Source organism: Lissotriton vulgaris, chromosome 7, assembly GCF_964263255.1.
Source record: "Lissotriton vulgaris chromosome 7, aLisVul1.2, whole genome shotgun sequence".
NCBI lineage: Eukaryota > Metazoa > Chordata > Amphibia > Caudata > Salamandridae > Lissotriton > Lissotriton vulgaris.
The window spans coordinates 1362109398-1362124982 of NC_141695.1; the positions used below are offsets into that span (position 1 = coordinate 1362109398).

Genomic DNA, 15585 nt, shown 5'->3' on the forward strand with positions numbered 1-15585 from the left:
GCTCTTATTACGATTTTTAACTCCGACCTCAGAGGTAGTTTGCAAATCAAGTTAAATGAAAAAAATATATAATGTCATACATGAGGTCACGTTGAGAGTGCAAAACCTTATTCATGGCAGCTGCTTTCCCCCTTGGATAAAATCGACTTGAAGCCAGGCCTCAAATCTAAAACACACAACATCTGATTGCTTATAAACTGCAAAAAACACATATTTACTCCACCCCAGATGGGACTCGAAAACTGCAAAAAACACATATTTACTCCACCCCAGATGGGACTCGAACCCACAATCCCTGGCTTAGGAGGCCAGTGCCTTATCCATTAGGCCACTGGGGCTGCTTATAACACAATCCAACTGGGGCTGTTTAAGGCAGAATCCATTCATCTACACGTACTTCCTCCTCGAACTGAATGTTCTACACACTTGTCTCTATGAAACAAAAATATACAATCTTCAAAAATACCCGTGCTGTGATGATTAAAGTTTGAAATGTCAGCGTTTACGTGAACCGGTTAATCCTCACGTTTCAGCCGTAATGTGCTTAAGAGTGAAGACCCCAGCAAAATTGGATACACAACCATAAAAGCAATTTTTTTTCACCCCCAGATGGATCCCTGTTTTAGACGAAGGCATCTCCATCGGGCCACTGGTGGTATATGTACCTGTGCGGTATATAGTTACGATTTGTGCCTGGACGAGTGAATAAATAACATATAATCTTATATAAATATTTTCACGGTCAGGTGCAAAACACTACTGCTGTGGATGCTTAAAGTTTGAGTCAATAGAATGTTCTGGAATCGGTTAACCAATCCATTACGCTGCAGTGCATGAGACGGAAGATTCAAACAAAATAAGATTCAAACAAAATAAGATACATGACGAGTCTAAATGAGGGCAGAAGGGCAGCAACACGAGTCTAAATGAGGGCAGAAGGGCAGCAAAACGAGTCGAAATGAGGGCAGAAGGGCAGCAAAACGAGTCTCAGAAGGGCAGCAAAACGAGTCTAAATGAGGGCACCAAAATGAGTCATTAGAACAGTTAGATGGCCGACAAAGCTACACTCATTTGTTAGCAGCGCGCCAAAAAACGCCATTCCAAGCGCGTGCATAACGGTACTTCCTATAAGGAGAAGTACATTGTTTCTTTAATGCGTTAATCAGGTATTTACTTTTGTTTCTCCACATTTCATGAGCAAACCTGTGCTGCCTAACTGGCAATTGCTACTGCGGCATAATAAATACAAATCATCAGCTATATTTCTCATGGATTTCAGTGCACACTACTACAGTGAACCCGTTTAGTAAACAGTGTTCCTAGCAGCACTCTGATCATACCTGAGTGTGAACGCCGGGTCTCCCTGGCGAGCCGTTCCTTCGGGACTTGACTGTCGCAGTGTCGCCCTCTTAAGTATTCCTGGGTCCGGTCAGATCAGAGGTCAGGTCTTCAATAAAACCCCATAAACAAACAGAAGCCGCAGTACGAGGGAGGGAGAGGGCTCTGCCCCCCCAGACAGGGGGTTATGTACCCGGGCTATGTATTGACCAGCCAATCCTGGCGCTGTATGCAGCGCCAGGTTGGCTGGGGGGGCACCATGACTGCTCGCCCAGTCGCCCTGTGCAACCCCGGGGGCTGCGGCCCGCCCCCTGGTCCTCTCTCTAAGGGGGAATTCACAGGGAAACAATCTGCGCATGCGCGTGCTAGTTTCTGCCCAAAAATCCACTTGCGCAGCTGCAGCAGGCCCATCCAACCCCCCCTGCGCACTCCGGAAAAGTTGGGTGCCTCCCGGATTCCCGGCCGACAGGTAGTGCGATTATTTCAATATTTGTATTTGTAATTTAGTGACGACGCGGTGGGTCCATGGGGCTTAGTGGGGCTATGCCCCTACGCCCCAATGGACGCACCGCGCCTGCTTACTTCCTGTGATTGACAGATGTTGTACACTCTCTGCCCTCTGACTTCCTGTGACAGAGTGCACTGAGACGCACCGAGGGTGCGCAGTCTCTGCCCTCTGACTTCCTGTGACAGAGTGCACTGACACCCACTCAGGGCGCGCACTCTCTTCCCTCTTACTTCCTGTGCGGGACAGAAGTGCACTGACACCTAGAGATGGAGCCTGACCTGCCCCTAATAGCCTCTGACAGGCAGAGGTGTACTGACACCTGCAGAGGGCACGCACTCTGCCTCTTACTTCCTGTGTGAGACAGAAGTGCACTGACACCTGCAGAGAGAGTGCACTCTGTCCTCTTACTTCCTATGGGACAGAAGTGCACTGACACCTGCAGAGGGAGTGCACTCTGTCCTCTTACTTTCTGTGGGACAGAAGTGCACTGACACCTGCAGAGGGAGTGCACTCTGTCCTCTTACTTCCTGTGGGACACAAGTGCACTGACACCTGCAGAGGGAGTGCACTCTGTCCTCTTACTTTCTGTGGGACAGAAGTGCACTGACACCTGCAGAGGGAGTGCAATCTGTCCTCTTACTTCTTGTGTGGGACAGAAGTGCACTGACCCTACAGAGGGGGTGCACTCTGCCTTCTTACTTTCTGTGACAGGAGGGCTGAGCGGGAAGAATGGCGCAGTGTCAGCGAAGGCCTCAGCTGCCGCTCCTTCCGTCGGCCACAGTGTTCAGACAGGTTCAGTCACATACTGCGACATTCTCAAAAGGCTTTCCCACAGGCTAACAAGAAGCTACTCAGACGAGAGGTCCACAGATGTTGGACGTGCAGATGTTGGTAGCGGCACAGGTGAAGTGGAGTGGGAGAGGAGGGCAGAAGGCGGCTGAGCGACATCACTTTTACCGCATTTAGGAGGTCCATCTCCCACAGGCATTGTCTCTCTCATTCTCTCTCACACACACACACACACACCCACCCCCACCCCTGTTTTTCCCACTCAGTCTCGCACACTGTGGTCTCTCACATGGACACCTATGCACAGATGAGTGCGCTTATTCATTCAGTCTCTCTATCACACATTAATTCTTGCACGCTCTCACATTAGCATCCATACAGTTTCTCTCTCACCTCACTTGCTGGCTGTCTGTTTCCTATCAGGGTCTGGGAGGGAGTCGGTTGAGGACGGGAAAGGGTGGGGCTAGCTAGAGGTGACCGATGGCTGAAAACTCACTCTTCACTACTCACTCTTCACTACTCACTCTTTACTACTCACTCTCTAATACTCTCACTACTCACTCTACTACTCATTCTCTACTACTCTCTACTACTCACTCTACTACTCTCTACTACTCACAATACTCACTACTACTCACTCTAGTACTCTCTACAACTCTCTACTACTCACTACTACTCATTCTCTTAATCACTCTCTTACTCTCTAGTACTCACTCTACTACTCTACTACACTCTCTACTCCTCTGCTACGCACTCTCTACTACTCACTATTACTCACTCTCTACTACTTACTCTCTACTACTCACTTTCTACTACTCTCTACTCTACTCACACTCCACTAATAACTCTACTATCTACTGCTCACACTCTACAACTCTACTAACTCTATACTACTCGCTCTACTACTATACTCACTACTACTCTCTACTACTCATTCTCTACTACTCACTCTTCTACTGTCTCTCTACTACTCTCTACTCTCAAATCACTATGCTACTCACTCTCTACTAATAACTCTACAACTCTTTACTACTCACTCTATTCTACTCTCTACTACTCACTCATTACTACTCACTCTAATACTCTCGATTACTCACTCTCTACCACTCTCTAGTACACTTTACTAACTCTTTACTACTCACTCACTACTACTACTCTCTGCTTCTGTCTGAGAGAGACAGCAGTGTGAGAGAGGCAGCAGTGTGAGAGACATTTTAATTATGTTTTATTTTTGGAAACATAAATAAAACGCATTGTTATTTGCAATGTCAATAGCTCAAACATGCGACCTATTACATTGCAAATGCAATTGGTCTGGCATTTGCGAGAGATTAAGCTACTGGCATTGTAAATGACAATGCCATTTATTTATCTGTTTTCAAAACCAACACATAAATAAAATGTTTGTCATTTACAATGCCAATAGCTATAACTTTTGCAAAGGCGAGACCATTGCATTGTCAATGCTTGTTTAATCTAATCATGGCGAGTTTAAGGCATTGTGCCTTTCTCTTGATTCAAGTTTTGCTTCATTGCACGGGCTAAGCTGCTGAAGCCTTTTATTGCTTTTGTTTGTATGCGGGTCTTCATTAAAAAAAATCGTTTTATATGTCTGTTCTAATTCGATAAACGGGTTGAAAGGTACCACTACCTTCCTCCGACCCTCTGGTGAGCCGGACCTCAAAGCCCCCATCCTGAAACCGCTGATGGTCTTTTTTCTTAGCAAGATGAAGGAAAACATTTGGTGGAATTCACGTGGGAGCTTGCTCCTGTCACCTCTGCATTAGCAATGGGCAGTCCAGCAGTCCATATTTTTTTTGCAGTTTTAAATAGTGCAAACTCGATCCGGTGGTATTGGAGCACTTTATACACGCACCAGTTTCATTAATATGAAGTACAGGGGGGTACCATAGGGACCCCCCATGTGCCCCCCCAGAGTCCCTGGAGGCCCACAACGGGCCCCTACAAGACATTCCCGCATGCCTTCACCCTAATATGGATCGCGATGTCTAACAAACACCGCCACCATATAAAACCCTTTTCTGCCCGGCCAAGGACGGTCTTTCCGTCCGCCGCGGTCCCCCCCACCATAGTAATATGGCGGGGGGAAATGGGTGGCGGGCGGAGAAGGATGTCAGGCGGATCGCCACCGCACGCATGGCGGTGGCAATCTGCACGACATCCTAATAGGGCCCTAAGTTATTTGGCCAGAATCCCAGGAAGTTGAGCCGACGCCGAGACTCAAACCTAGTAGCCCATTCGAAAGTCGTTAACTCATGTTACAACGACACATTGTGCCCCCAGCCATCAGATAACATCATTTAAAAAGCAAAGCGTCTTATGATACACACCTTATGTCTTTATTCAAATATCTATAACTTTGATTTTTAAGCCTGAAGTGACAGTCTCTCACACCTGTTCTCAAAAGGACTTCCATTAACATGCATGTACAGTTCTCCCAAGACTTAAAAAAAAAATTCTCGTTCATTTAAGGACAAGATTTACCTAGTTTTCCTTTGTGGGTACGTAGAAATGGGATCAAATCATTTTGCTGTCGCTTGTCCCGAAGACAGTTAGTGATAATAAAATGATAATAAATAATGTGAATGAGGTGGTGATTCCTGCAAAAAACCGACTGAACAGCATCCTTGGCAATTGGTACACCTTTTGTTTGTGTTATCACGTAATTTGACTCTAATGGTGTACTGTGTATTACAGCAATCACTTCAAGAGCACAAAAATGGTAAACATGTTTGATATAAATACCCTGAATTTATAATCTGGAAATATATTTCTTCAGTTATCTCATTTCCTCCCACTGAATCCATGATTTTGGTAAGGTACTCCAACATTACCAGCAACATGTCCGAGCTCGCATTCCAGGGTCTGTTGATTTGTTTCTCTTAGGATCCCTCAAGCAATTGTACATAGAAGCCCAAAATCGGGTGTCCAACTGCACAGTGACCATCACACTACTTTTGCTCCAAGTCTGGAGCGTTCTCCCCTTACTCAAATTGATTATTATATTAAGGATATATATTGGTGTGGTGGCCCCTGGGGTTTGGTGGCCCTGTGCAGGTGCACAGCTTGCACATGCCTATGACCGCCCCTGATGCGCCTTTCATTGTAAAAATGTCCAAAGCTTGTATGTGTATTTATACCACTGCGCAGAAAGGGAAACGCAATAAGAGCAGTGAGGGTGCAGTATCTTCTTTGCATAAAACATTACACAGACCTCTTTCTCAAAACACTCTCCTTACAGAAGTATGTGGAAAGAGGCTGGTCTTATAAATCCACCAGTGTTATGAACCCCTGAATGGAATCATCCCACTGAGAATCACTGACCAAGTGAGGCGAGTCACTAGTGGTGGAGCAGGCCCACTCCTCAAGAAAGCCTCTAGGAGTTTGTCTAAAGCAGGGGTCTCCAAACCGGTCCTGGAGGGCCGGATCCATGCCAGATTTTTTGGAAATCTGGCATGGATCTGGCCCTCCAGGACCGGTTTGGAGACCCCTGGTCTAAAGGATTGTTGACGGCTGTTGAAAGTTGCCGGACCGACATGGAAATCTGCTTGAGCAGGGGTTGGAAAAGAGTGGAAAGTTTACTCTTACAGGAACGCCAGGACGTTTTCCAAATTGACCTATCGGCCTACAAGCGGTGTAAAGAGATACGCTTGAGACTTGAGCTACCTCTAAACAGGGTCAGTGGGTACAACAGTCCAGGTGTCATCAGACCCAGCCTGTAATGACTTTCATGTATACTGTATCACTCATCAATGCCCAAATGGACCCTTTTAAAATTTTGAAGCATTTCAGTAAGAGGCGTACATGGGATCTGAATGTCAGGCGCCAGTATGGGGTGTCCTCGCTTGTGAAAAAGCCAGCATAGCAGCTTGCCGCCCTGTTTACTTCCACCCTGTGGAGCATTGAACATATGCAAGACTTCATAGCTCTTCCTGTCTTTTTACAACCAAAGTGACTGGACAGGCCTCAGACTGTTGGCCATTCAATGCCTAAAGCAAGAAACACCGCCAACACACCTAAAAAAATAAAAATAGCTGCTGTGTTCTGGATAATATACTGCTCGTTTAAACTAAACACTTATAAGGGCCAAGTGACAAGACCTATTGGCTATGTCAGTGCTTGTTTTATTTTGCTTCTTCCACTTTGGGAGTTTATTGCGGAAAATGTTTTGGTGAACAGCGACCTAACCGATGGCAACTGCCCATCAAATTGTAGTGCCTCTAGAACGGCCATGATGGCAGCTCCTCTGAAAGCACAGAGATCACAGCTGGGCCAGCAGTGATCTCTAAACGTGGCGGTCTTCTATCAGGCAGGGTGGTGAAAGTAATGTCCTCCGTCACACTGGCAGATAGATTAAAGACCACCATACTTTAAATCAGGCCCTTAATCCAGTCTTTCTGGGGGTCAGATTTAATCTGGCAGTCAAGATTTTAGATACCGACTCGAGGCGCTTTAGTCCACATTATTTGCTTGATTTCTTATGTTGTCGCAGTGATGTTCTGCTTCGATCACCAACTCCGCAAGCCAAAACAGAGGCATCCTCCCAGTGGAGCCACAAGAGTGCCATGGACCCTAATGCAAGCAAGGATAATGGGCTCAATAAAAGATTATTTTTTAAATACAAGTTGCCATATTTGCATGCCAACATCCTGCAAATTAAGTATTATGTAGAAATCTCTTAATGGCGAAGAGAAAAAAAAGAATATTCTACCAGTTTAGAACCAATTTTTAAACCGTGGAAAAAACCTTGCATTAATATAAATAATAAACATCTTGATTTTATGCACGCAGCTCCCCTGTGAATGCAGAGGGAGCCTCTTTCAAACAAGTATACTTCTTGTAATATCTGTAAATACATCACCTCTTTCTAGATTGATGCTTCTTGATTCTTATATATGGCAAAGGATGTACAGTCAAAATATCGATTCCGAAATATCGACCTACAGAAATATTGAGCTGGAAATATCGAAGGTACAGAATATCGAGGTCAAGAATATCGTTGGACAGAATATCGACCCTAAGGAAAGTAATATCGATTTTTTTTATATCGATGTAAGTAAAATCGAAGTTAGTAATATCGATATCAAATATATCGATGTTGCTAATCTCGATGTTACTAATATCGATATTTGTATTATTGTTATGTATTTTATTATGTATTTAATATGTATGTGTTATATGTTTTTTGTTAAGTATTCTACTGGTTTTAAATTATATGTATACTATTTTTGTATATTAATAATGTTATTTTTAAGTCAATTTTGTGTTTTAGTAACAGAGCGGGTTGTGGGTTTATAGGCGAATAGGGTGGGAAGTAATTTAATTATACTAAATTAATTATTAATTTTTAGGAATTATAAATTAATTTTAATTATTTTTTGCGTTTAAGTTCTGTAGCGGGTTGTGGGTTTATAGGGGAATTGGGTGGGAAGTAATTTAATTGTAATTGAGTAATGATTTATGTTTATTTATTGGTATTGATAATTATTTTATTTTTAACGAATTAATTGGCAATTAATATTTTTAATTGGTAATTAATATTTTAAATTCGCAATTCATTTTTTTAATTGGTAATTAATTTTTTTTCTTTGGGACTTTTTTTAAAATTGGCTATTAATATTTTTAATTGGTAATGACTTTTTATTAATTGGAAGGTATTTTTAATTAATTGGTAATTAATGTTTCATAAAAAGTATTTTTGGTATAACAATCCTTTTATTGTTTAATATTTAATATTTGATAATTACTATGTATTAACTAATATTTATTGGTGTTTATTGTTAATTTATTGTTAATTATTCAATTGTAATTATGTTTTTAATAATTATTAATGGCTTTTTATTTGTAAATGATGTAGAGTTATTTAAAAATTAAATTAATTATTTGAAATACAATTTTTTTTAGAAGTATGTTATATTTAACTTCTATGCTATCCAACGCTTTCTCTACTGTTGCACTCTCTGGAGTTGGAATAGTAATTTTTACCCCTACGCTATCCAACGATTTCCCTACTATTGCACTCTCTGGAGTTGGAATAGTAATTTTTACCCCTACGCTATCCAACGCTTTCCCTACTGTGGCACTCTCTGGAGTGGGAATAGTAATTTTTACCCCTACGCTATCCAAAGCTTTCCCTACTGTTGCACTCTCTGGAGTACGAATAATAATTTTTACCCCTACGCTATCCAACGCTTTCTCTACTGTTGCACTCTCTAGAGTAGGAATAGTAATTTTTACCCCTAGGCTATCCAACGCTTTCCCTACTGTTGCACTCTTTGTAGTTGGAATAGTAATTTTTAGCCCTACGCTATCCAACACTTTCCCTACTGTTTCACTCTCTGGAGTTGGAATAGTAATTTTTACTCCTACACTATCCAACGCGTTCTCTACTGTTGCATTTTCTTCAGTGGGAATACTAATTTGAAGCCCTACGCCTATCCAACATTTTCATTACTGTAGGTTTTTTTGGGACTTTGAATAGTTGTTGTTGTAAGACTTTATTCGATATAAAATATCATAAAAGTATGAGCAACCCAATTTCATCACTTTAGGACATGCCAATTTTAAATAGAAAGGGGAACAATATCTCATTGTCATACAATCAGTACAAAGAAGACAATCATCTTTTTAAAAGTAAGGTTATAAAAAGTATAAATAATTCATAAAATCAATACAGAGATAAAAACTGTTCATATACAGTAAAACAACAGTAAAGATAGGGGGCCTCACTTGTATTAATGGTTGTTGGTATTGATATCGCTCAGTAACTAGCTTCTGGTTATCCAGGCACAACCCAAATATTTAGCTGTCCCACAGATTGTACTAAGGGAGGATGTATCGGTTTTTAGAATGTGCAACGCCTCCCTGTAATTCTTAGCTCCCAGCTTGATGCAAACGGGTTTCAGCCATTTTCTTCTCGCATGTCTGTACGCTGGACAAGCAAAGAGAAAGTGAGGGATGGATTCAGTGGGAGCTGCGCAGCCAGGGCACATAAGGCCTTTCGCAGTGTTTGGTTTCCACCCTGCTGTGAATTCATTGAGTGGGAGTGTTCCAAACCTCAACTTCAGATATAGTGACCTTTCCCTCGGGGATTGAATGTAATCGAGAAAGGGTTCCAATTTAGAAGTGGGCTTACGGTCTAGGAACTGCTCCGTCAGGGTGCCCCGTTTAGAATTCAGTGTGGCTTCTGCAAGGACCCACTCCCAATAAGCTTTCTGTGGTATTCCTATTGCTATTCTCTATTTTCTTTTTTCCTTTTTTTTGTCCTCATTTGCCTTTTCTTCAATAAGGAGCATACCAACCACCTTGCACGGCTTGTAGACGTGATTTGATATATTGGTAGTAGAGATGTCCCGTTAGAAGAATTGGAGATGTTTTACTCAATTTAGGTGTCTTTCAACCTGTAGGACCTTTAGCACGCCTTGCCTGACCCTGGTCCAGGAGTATAGAAGGCATAATCATTGGACCCGGGGAGAAAAAAAAAATTAAAAAAAATACCCCAGGTCTATCTCCAGTTAATTAATAAGTTCCAAAAGGCCATATGCCTCTTACCAGTTGTTCTTTTAAGGTCCATTTTAGATGTTTCATATAAGGAGGAAAGCCACCGAGAGTGTAATGGAGGTGTTTTCTCTACCCAATTTATTCAAATTTGTCTTCTCGCCAGCAAAATTGTGTAGAAGAGAAAGGACTTTGCCAATCCTTTGATGTTATCTTTCAATCCAAAAATTACGAGAGAAAGAGTTATTTCTAGAGAAGTATTTAAGATAGAATTTAAAGTTTCCTTCACATTACTCCAAAAATTCTGGATGTCTGGACATTCAAAAACATGTGTATGTCACAGGCCCCTGGCCAGTTGCATTTATTGCATTTTTTATTTGGTAGGAATTTAGATAGTTTTAGTGGGGTTATGTATGCACGGTGCATAGAGAATAGATGGTTCCGTCTTAGCCATGAAGGCTTTACTGTTTTGTATAATAGGGAAAATGAATTTTGCCATTTCTCCTCACATGGGGTACCAATTGCCATTCTCCATAGGTCGTCTGGGAGTTGAAATTCCCCGTCAATTTCCTCTAGCAACTGCCAATACCAGGTTGTTACTTATTTTCCCCCCATAACTCTTTCCACCAAGTTTTGTTCTATTAAACTCGTTTTCCCTAGGTTTGCATCAGTACGAATCTGAGATCTCACCCAACTACTTAGTTGAATATATTTAAATCTTGACAATCCTACACCAACCAGTTCATATAACTCTTCCCAGGTTATAAATCTGCCTTCTTTGAGTAGTTGACCCCATCTTATAATACCTGATTGTTCAATTATGGTGGAACGACTGTCCCTCAGACAAAGTGGCAATCCTGGTGAATCCCAAATGGGGGCGTAGTTGGAGTAGTATGAGAGACCGAGTTTCTTTCTGATGTTATACCATATTTCTGCCCATGATTGTACGATTTTTAATTTGATGTTTTTGAAGTATTTCTGACATCCAAATTTAAACATAAAACTATCCGATGTTAAATTAGCCCCGATTAGCATAGCCCTATACATGGAGTCAGTTGCGAGATTAGATGGCATCTTTAAAAGCATTCGTGTGTGTGATAATTGGAATGCCCATGAATAGTACAGTAGATCCGGCAGTGCTAGGCCTCCTTTCTCTCTCCTTCTCCTTAGGTTTTTCCACACAATTCTTGTGGTTTTGTAGTTCCATATGAAGGAATTAATTTATTTTTGTGATTTTTCAATCATTTTTGAGTCAAAGGCAGTAGGGATAGCATTAAACATAAAGGTGAATTTTGGGAGGATACACATTTTAACCAGGTTCACCCTACCTATGGTAGAGAGTGGAAGATGTGACCAAGATTTTAGAAGTTTTTTGGTCTCAGTGTGTATCTTTTCCAAATTAATATGCCCAATTCTCGCCACGTCTTGAGTTATTCTAATTCCCAAATAGCGCATCGATGTGGATATTTTTGCCCCCAGCTGGATATTGGGTATATTCCAAACCATTATCTCACTTTTGCTGGAATTGATGTCGTATCCCGATATTCTTCCAAATTCTTCTGCCTGGTGGATAACTACTGGATATGCTCTAGCTGGGTCAGATGTAAAAATCATGATATCATCAGCGTACATTGCTACTCGCCTTTCCCACTCTCCGAAACTAAAAGATGGAAAATTAGTCTCGTCCCTTAAAAGCTGAGCGAATGGTTCAATATAAAGATTAAATAGGAGAGGGGAAAGCGGGCAGCCCTGTCTTGTGCCTCTAGATATTTCAAATGGTTCGGTTAGAGATCCGTTAACAAGTAACCTGGCAGAAGCAGTACTGTACTTTTGTAGGATAATTAAACTGCTATTGCTCTTCTCTATTATCAGAATTGTATGTGTGCTTGTGGCTGCTGACCCTGCTTGGAGCTGTGCATCGTTTAGGCTTCCTGACTCTGGCCCCTTCGCCAGAGTCAGGAAGCCCTTAGCCACACCACGTCTCGCGGCCCCCGCTTCGCGGGAGCCGCTTGTAGGCGGGAGACCTTGGTGAAGCCACTGGTGGGGACTAATTGTTTTCTGTCCCGGTTTTGTGCAAGGAGCACCAACGCGGCAAGAACACTCGCTGACCGATCAGCCCAGGCAAGAGGCGGGACTGCGAGGACCAGCCTGCTGAGCGGCGCTCATCGGCCGCAGCTGGTCCTCTTCCCGCCCCCTCCACTGGTAAAAGGCAGAGTGGAGCGAACTTTCCCTGGGTTCCCTTGTGGCTGCTGACCCTGCTTGGAGCTGTGCATCGTTTAGGCTTCCTGACTCTGGCCCCTTCGCCACACCACGCCTCGCGGCCCCCGCTTCGCGGGAGCCGCTCGTAGGCGGGAGACCTTGGTGAAGCCACTGGTGGGGACTAATTGTTTTCTGTCCCGGTTTTGTGCAAGGAGCACCAACGCGGCAAGAACACTCGCTGACCGATCAGCCCAGGCAAGAGGCGGGACTGCGAGGACCAGCCTGCTGAGCGGTGCTCATCGGCCGCAGCTGGTCCTCTTCCCGCCCCCTCCACTGGTAAAAGGCAGAGTGGAGCGAACTTTCCCTGGGTTCCCTTGTGGCTGCTGACCCTGCTTGGAGCTGTGCATCGTTTAGGCTTCCTGACTCTGGCCCCTTCGCCACACCACGCCTCGCGGCCCCCGCTTCGCGGGAGCCGCTCGTAGGCGGGAGACCTTGGTGAAGCCACTGGTGGGGACTAATTGTTTTCTGTCCCGGTTTTGTGCAAGGAGCACCAACGCGGCAAGAACACTCGCTGACCGATCAGCCCAGGCAAGAGGCGGGACTGCGAGGACCAGCCTGCTGAGCGGCGCTCATCGGCCGCAGCTGGTCCTCTTCCCGCCCCCTCCACTGGTAAAAGGCAGAGTGGAGCGAACTTTCCCTGGGTTCCCTTGTGGCTGCTGACCCTGCTTGGAGCTGTGCATCGTTTAGGCTTCCTGACTCTGGCCCCTTCGCCACACCACGCCTCGCGGCCCCCGCTTCGCGGGAGCCGCTCGTAGGCGGGAGACCTTGGTGAAGCCTCTGGTGGGGACTAATTGTTTTCTGTCCCGGTTTTGTGCAAGGAGCACCAACGCGGCAAGAACACTCGCTGACCGATCAGCCCAGGCAAGAGGCGGGACTGCGAGGACCAGCCTGCTGAGCGGCGCTCATCGGCCGCAGCTGGTCCTCTTCCCGCCCCCTCCACTGGTAAAAGGCAGAGTGGAGCGAACTTTCCCTGGGTTCCCTTGTGGCTGCTCACCCTGCTTGGAGCTGTGCATCGTTTAGGCTTCCTGACTCTGGCCCCTTCGCCACACCACGCCTCGCGGCCCCCGCTTCGCGGGAGACCTTGGTGAAGCCACTGGTGGGGACTAATTGTTTTCTGTCCCGGTTTTGTGCAAGGAGCACCAACGCGGCAAGAACACTCGCTGACCGATCAGCCCAGGCAAGAGGCGGGACTGCGAGGACCAGCCTGCTGAGCGGCGCTCATCGGCCGCAGCTGGTCCTCTTCCCGCCCCCTCCACTGGTAAAAGGCAGAGTGGAGCGAACTTTCCCTGGGTTCCCTTGTGGCTGCTGACCCTGCTTGGAGCTGTGCATCGTTTAGGCTTCCTGACTCTGGCCCCTTCGCCACACCACGCCTCGCGGCCCCCGCTTCGCGGGAGACGCTCGTAGGCGGGAGACCTTGGTGAAGCCACTGGTGGGGACTAATTGTTTTCTGTCCCGGTTTTGTGCAAGGAGCACCAACGCGGCAAGAACACTCGCTGACCGATCAGCCCAGGCAAGAGGCGGGACTGCGAGGACCAGCCTGCTGAGCGGCGCTCATCGGCCGCAGCTGGTCCTCTTCCCGCCCCCTCCACTGGTAAAAGGCAGAGTGGAGCGAACTTTCCCTGGGTTCCCTTGTGGCTGCTGACCCTGCTTGGAGCTGTGCATCGTTTAGGCTTCCTGACTCTGGCCCCTTCGCCACACCACGCCTCGCGGCCCCCGCTTCGCGGGAGCCGCTCGTAGGCGGGAGACCTTGGTGAAGCCACTGGTGGGGACTAATTGTTTTCTGTCCCGGTTTTGTGCAAGGAGCACCAACGCGGCAAGAACACTCGCTGACCGATCAGCCCAGGCAAGAGGCGGGACTGCGAGGACCAGCCTGCTGAGCGGCGCTCATCGGCCGCAGCTGGTCCTCTTCCCGCCCCCTCCACTGGTAAAAGGCAGAGTGGAGCGAACTTTCCCTGGGTTCCCTTGTGGCTGCTGACCCTGCTTGGAGCTGTGCATCGTTTAGGCTTCCTGACTCTGGCCCCTTCGCCACACCACGCCTCGCGGCCCCCGCTTCGCGGGAGCCGCTCATAGGCAGGAGACCTTGGTGAAGCCACTGGTGGGGACTAATTGTTTTCTGTCCCGGTTTTGTGCAAGGAGCACCAACGCGGCAAGAACACTCGCTGACCGATCAGCCCAGGCAAGAGGCGGGACTGCGAGGACCAGCCTGCTGAGCGGCGCTCATCGGCCGCAGCTGGTCCTCTTCCCGCCCCCTCCACTGGTAAAAGGCAGAGTGGAGCGAACTTTCCCTGGGTTCCCTTGTGGCTGCTGACCCTGCTTGGAGCTGTGCATCGTTTAGGCTTCCTGACTCTGGCCCCTTCGCCACACCACGCCTCGCGGCCCCCGCTTCGCGGGAGCCGCTCGTAGGCGGGAGACCTTGGTGAAGCCACTGGTGGGGACTAATTGTTTTCTGTCCCGGTTTTGTGCAAGGAGCACCAACGCGGCAAGAACACTCGCTGACCGATCAGCCCAGGCAAGAGGCGGGACTGCGAGGACCAGCCTGCTGAGCGGCGCTCATCGGCCGCAGCTGGTCCTCTTCCCGCCCCCTCCACTGGTAAAAGGCAGAGTGGAGCGAACTTTCCCTGGGTTCCCTTGTGGCTGCTGACCCTGCTTGGAGCTGTGCATCGTTTAGGCTTCCTGACTCTGGCCCCTTCGCCACACCACGCCTCGCGGCCCCCGCTTCGCGGGAGCCGCTCGTAGGCGGGAGACCTTGGTGAAGCCACTGGTGGGGACTAATTGTTTTCTGTCCCGGTTTTGTGCAAGGAGCACCAACGCGGCAAGAACACTCGCTGACCGATCAGCCCAGGCAAGAGGCGGGACTGCGAGGACCAGCCTGCTGAGCGGCGCTCATCGGCCGCAGCTGGTCCTCTTCCCGCCCCCTCCACTGGTAAAAGGCAGAGTGGAGCGAACTTTCCCTGGGTTCCCTTGTGGCTGCTGACCCTGCTTGGAGCTGTGCATCGTTTAGGCTTCCTGACTCTGGCCCCTTCGCCACACCACGCCTCGCGGCCCCCGCTTCGCGGGAGCCGCTCGTAGGCAGGAGACCTTGGTGAAGCCACTGGTGGGGACTAATTGTTTTCTGTCCCGGTTTTGTGCAAGGAGCACCAACGCGGCAAGAACACTCGCTGACCGATCAGCCC

The 15585-nt window shown here is 46.8% G+C and overlaps 1 non-coding gene across 1 annotated transcript; it reads right to left on the reverse strand.

The window, feature by feature from the left end:
• Positions 1 to 265: 265 nt before the first annotated feature.
• TRNAR-CCU (transfer RNA arginine (anticodon CCU)) lies at positions 266 to 338 on the reverse strand. The gene has a single exon. It is a non-coding gene; the product is annotated as a tRNA-Arg (tRNA).
• Between the last annotated feature and the right edge of the window lie 15247 nt (positions 339 to 15585).